This window comes from Alligator sinensis, unplaced genomic scaffold (genome assembly GCF_000455745.1).
Source record: "Alligator sinensis unplaced genomic scaffold, ASM45574v1 scaffold892_1, whole genome shotgun sequence".
NCBI classification, from domain to species: Eukaryota; Metazoa; Chordata; order Crocodylia; family Alligatoridae; genus Alligator; species Alligator sinensis.
The window spans coordinates 56008-60951 of NW_005843161.1; the positions used below are offsets into that span (position 1 = coordinate 56008).

General features: G+C 46.8%; 1 long non-coding RNA gene across 1 annotated transcript in view; it reads right to left on the reverse strand.

Annotated features, from left to right (window-relative positions):
* Positions 1-1399: 1399 nt before the first annotated feature.
* Positions 1400-4944, reverse strand: part of LOC102388154 — a 4334-nt gene continuing 789 nt past the window's right edge. Inside the window, exons 2-3 of the long non-coding RNA XR_325364.1 lie at positions 3653-3766; positions 1400-1476 (exon numbers count right to left, since the gene is read on the reverse strand). This is a non-coding gene — a long non-coding RNA (uncharacterized LOC102388154). The remainder of the gene's footprint in view (positions 1477-3652; positions 3767-4944) is intronic.

The following is a 4944-nucleotide window of genomic DNA, read 5'->3' on the forward strand; positions in this document are numbered from 1 at the left end:
ACTTACAAGCTCGGCAGTGCTTTGTTCGCTAGCACCATGACCAAAAGAGACTTGGGGGTCCTGACTGACCACAAGATGAATATGAGTTACCAGTATGATGCTGTGGCTGACAAAGCAAATCAAACTCTGGCATTCATCCACCAATGCCTCTCAAGGAAAACCAGGGATGTCACCCTCCCTCTTTACTTGGCTTTGGTGAGGCTGCAGCTGGAGTACTGCAGCCAATTCTGGGTCCCCAACCCCACTTCAAGAGGGATGTAGAGAAGCTTGACAGAGTCCAGAGGAGAGCCACTCATATGATACAAGGTCTGGAGGGCAGGCCATATGAGGAAAGGCTGAGGGATTTGGGGCTTTTCAGTCTGAAAAAGAGAAGGCCCAGGGGGGACCTGATAGTAGCCTACAATTATATAAGAGGAGTACATCAGGACCTGAGAGAAAAGCTGTTCACCAAAGCTTCCCCAGGGAAAACAAGATCTAATGGACATAAACTTCAGGAAGACTGATTTAGACTTGACATAATAAAACAGTTCTTTATAGTGCATGTGTCCAGGGTCTGGAACAGACTGCCCCAGAGCTGGTGTGAGCACCTATTTTGGAGTCTTTGAAAAAACATCTGGATATTTTTCTGGCTGGGGTCACTTGATCCTGGATGACTTCCTACCTATGATGGGGGGTACTGCATTTGATGATTTGCAAATTCCCTTCCAGCCCCTAATGTCTATGAAGTCTATGAAGTCTAATTCTAGTTCATTCAGTATTTCATTTTCTTTTGCCCTGTGTGTTTCTTTACAAATTGCCACATCTCTCTTGAAGTGCGGGGCCTGGGATTGGACACAATACTCCAGGTGAGGCCTCACCACTACTGAAAAGAGTGGAAGAATCACTTCCCTTGATTTGAAAGTGACCCTCCTGTTACTACAACTCAGTATGGTGTTGGCATTTTTTTTTTTTTTTTTTTTGCAAAAGGAGCACACTGTTATTTCATATTCAGCTTATGATCAACTGTAAAATTTTTTTTTTGCAAAAGGAGCACACTTATTTCATATTCAGCTTATGATCAACTGTAACCCCCTGTCCTTCTCTGTAGTACTGAAGCCTAGCCAGTCATTCTCCACTCCATAGGGGAGTGGTACCTCCTGAGTCTGGGGGGGCCTCCTAGCGGCCAGTCGCTGAGCACACCAGAAGCCAATTTCGGGGTGGGGGGGCGGTGGCACTGGTGCTCTCTGTGCCCCCCTGCCAGCCAGAGGGCTCACTGTCAGGGGGGCACCAGCACTCTCAGGGGAGGGCACGTGCCCCCCTGTGCCCTCCCTAAACATTGCCTGCACCCCAGTCTGTATTTCTTCATGGAATTATTCCATCCTAAATGCAGGAATTGGCTCTTGTCCTTGTTTAATTTACTTGGGATGATCCTGCCTTGAGGCTTGCACACTGGATTGGACTAGATGATTTCATTAAGTGCCTTCAGGCCTTATTTTCCTATGATGGGGGAAAATAAAAAAAATAAAACCACCAAAAAACCAAAAAACAAGTCTGTTGCAGGTCTTGAGGAGAACCACAAGGAGAACTAAGCTCATTTGTAGAATGCATTCTATATATGAACTTAGTTCTCCTTCTATATATTACAAAACAGATGGTAAGACTATTCTCAGTGCTGGAAGATGACAGAATAAGGAGCAATGGTCTCATGTTGCAACAAGGGAAATTTAGTTTGGATATTAGGAAATACTTTATCATTAGGAAGGTATGAAACACTGGAACAAGTCACCTAGACAGGTGGTGGAGTCTCCATCCTTGGAAGTTTTTTTTAAGGCTCAGCTATAAAAAGCTTTGGCTAGAATTGTCTAGTTCGGGCTGGTCCTGTTTGAGCAGGGGATTGGACTAGATGACCCCCTGAGGTCCCTTCGAATCTTACTTTTCTATGATTGTATGGGCATTTTTGCCCCCAGTACTATGGATTTCCACTTTTTTGATGTACTGAAGGTCTTTCATGTTCATTCCAAATGGATTGGACCAAGCTGAGGAACTTACCATGCAGGTGGTTCTGCTCCTGTAGAATAAAGGCTATGGGTGCATGTAGACACGTGGCTCGTGCTAGTATCTTTTACATAAGGTGTGGCTTCTCTTCTGTACTGTGTCTTATGGCTTGCTACAAACTCAGTCTCAACATGCTGCTCTAGGTTCCTATGAGTCATTCTTTCTGACAGGAGTTTGAGTGTGCCTAGAAAAGTTTTTACTGCCTTGTTCCTTCTGTATTACACTTTTCCCCAATGACCAATCTTTGTTCTAGCTGCTGACATTAGAAGTTGTATTGGTCTCTATGGCTTTAAATGCGTCTCTCCCACAATCCTCCCGTGCCTCATGGACCTGGCCTCACTCCTGCCTACTAACTTTTAGGATGCAGTGTCTCTTTGAGTCTCTGTGTGGTGGGGTGCTTCTGATATCCATAGGCATATCTGAATGTAGCGTATTCAGGGGTGTCTTTCTGTGGTATACCATTTATGTGTTTACTGATCCAGGGCTTATAAAACATAGTTGCCAGAGTTGAGGAACTCCCTGTAACTTAAGAATGTACAGCTTATATAGTGTGGAGTAAATAAAAGTTATCTCGAACTAGGGATTTGGTTATCTTAAAGTTATCTTGAACTAGGGATTTGGGGATGAGTCGTGATGCAGCACACCTGGTGTTTACCACATTCCACTGTATTACAACATTCTACTATCTAGGTTCATGGTTCGGTCATTATCAAAGAGCAAAAAGCTATGTGCTATAATACCGGCCTACTATGGAGTCAGCATACAAAACTCTTGCTATGAGCATTAAGTAAAGCTCTTACTATTACACTTGGTCAGGCATGATCTACCTGCTATGAATCCAAGCTGGTTTTCCTGCTGCATTATTTTTCCTGCTAGACTCCCACAAATATGATCCTTCATAATCTTTTCAAATACCTTTCCAAGGACAGAGGTGAGACTGACTGGCCTATAATTACTTGGATCCTCCTTCCTTCCCTTCTTGAAAATAGGGACCACATTGGCCATTTTATAGTCCTCTGGAACCTGACCCAAGTGCCACAAGTGCTCAAACAGCTGTGCCAGTGGTTCTGCCATGACACCGGGCAATTCCTTCAGTACTCTTGGATGCAGCTCATCTGGGCTTGCCGACTTAAATACATCCAGTCCATCCAAGTGACTCTGCACCAAGTCAGCATCGACAGTTGGTGGGCTGGTGTTCCTCTAATGCCTAAGAACCTGTTAGGAGATTTATCTTGACCCTTGTTCAAGAACACTAAGGCAAAAAAGTCATTTAATAGCTCAGCCTTGTCCCACTGTCTGTCACTAATTGCTCCTTCTTGTTCAGTAGGGCTTCTATGGTGCCCTGAACCTTCCTTTTACTCCCTACATACCGAAAAAAAAAAAAAAAAAAAAAAAAAAAAAAAAAACACAAAACTTTTTTGTCATCTTTAATTTGTGTTGCCAGCCTCAGCTCTGTAGTTGTTTTGGCTATTCCAACTGCCTCCCTGAAAGCACGGGCCATGTAGGTATACTTCTCCTTGGTAACTTCCCTGCTTTCACTGTGTCCCAGGAATGTAAGAGTGGGAAACCATGCCTGCAGAGAAGCCTAAGACAAATGGAAAAGAAAACAAACACTCACTGCCTGCAGGATGCAGAACAAGCGATGAAGCACACTGGGGAGAGATGCCCAGGCAGTTCATCAGCCATGCCCATCTACAGCTGTGACCAGGTGACATCAACAGGAGACACTGCCCTGAAAAGATAAAAATCCAGCCTTGAAAGTGTGGGAAAGGCAATGCTGGGAGTGGGAGAAGCGACAGGGGATCACTGAACTGGAGGCTCCCAGCACCGGCAAGGAGCCGGAGAGCCTGCATGGCTGTGGCAGTAGGAGCTGCAAGAGCTCTCCACATCAGGTGTAACCAGAACTGGAGTGGGCCGCAGGAACTAGCAAAGACCAGCGATGGCGGCAGCAGGAGCCACTATCAGAGCTCGCACCACTGTCGGCTGGCACCGAGATGCTGGGCTGGAGGCAGTTCTGGCAGGAGATGAAGAAGACCCTGGCTGGGGTAGAAGCACAGGTCCCAGCCCAAGGGACATGCTTGCCGAGGGCACTTGATGTGGTGGGGAGTAAAAACCCTACAGCTCTATGGTTTCCCCTGCTCTTTACCTTCTTTTTTCCTCTACTGATCCTTTTCCTTCCTTGTTTGGGTCCCCCTTGGCTTGTTTGTCTTGTGTGATTGGCGTGGTTCTTTTTGTTCATCCTTTTGTCCTATTTTCTTTCCCTGCCTAGCACAGGCTTACTCAGCCCTCCCTTACTGGATTTTGGAAAACAAAGACCCTGATGGGAGATCATGGGCAATACACGAACATGGTGGCAATCGGCACCATCCTTCTGGTAATATCTAGAGCATCAGAGGGGATGTCTCCAAAAACAAAGCATCTCAAACCTCCTGGGTCCAGTTGGAGTCCCAGACACCCATCCATGAAGGAGAAAGCATGGGAATGGAGGAAGACATCATGTAGGGGCTAGCTGCAAAAGATCCTTAGGCTTGTCACAAAGGTTGGCGCATGGCCAGGGTGTTGGGGAGGTTGGAGCCCTGTGGACATCCACCAACGGACATGACAACTCTGGAGGCATCCTCAACAGAGATCCCCTCCACTGAAGTTCTATCCAATGTCATGGCAGGTGAGTTTGGGGGGCCTCTATGAAGGTGATTGTGACAGGGGGCCTCCTGGGGCTGAACTCTGTGGCCCGCCCACCTGTCACCATGACAGGAGGCCTACTCAGGGCCGAGCTCTTCGTGGCCCACCCACCTGTCTCTGGGCAACCGCCCGCTTATCTCGCCCCCCACGCCTTTGATGATAATTGATTCGTATATCGATGTCAATTAAGCGGGAGGCTGCCCATTGTAGTGCCCCGATGCCAGGGGG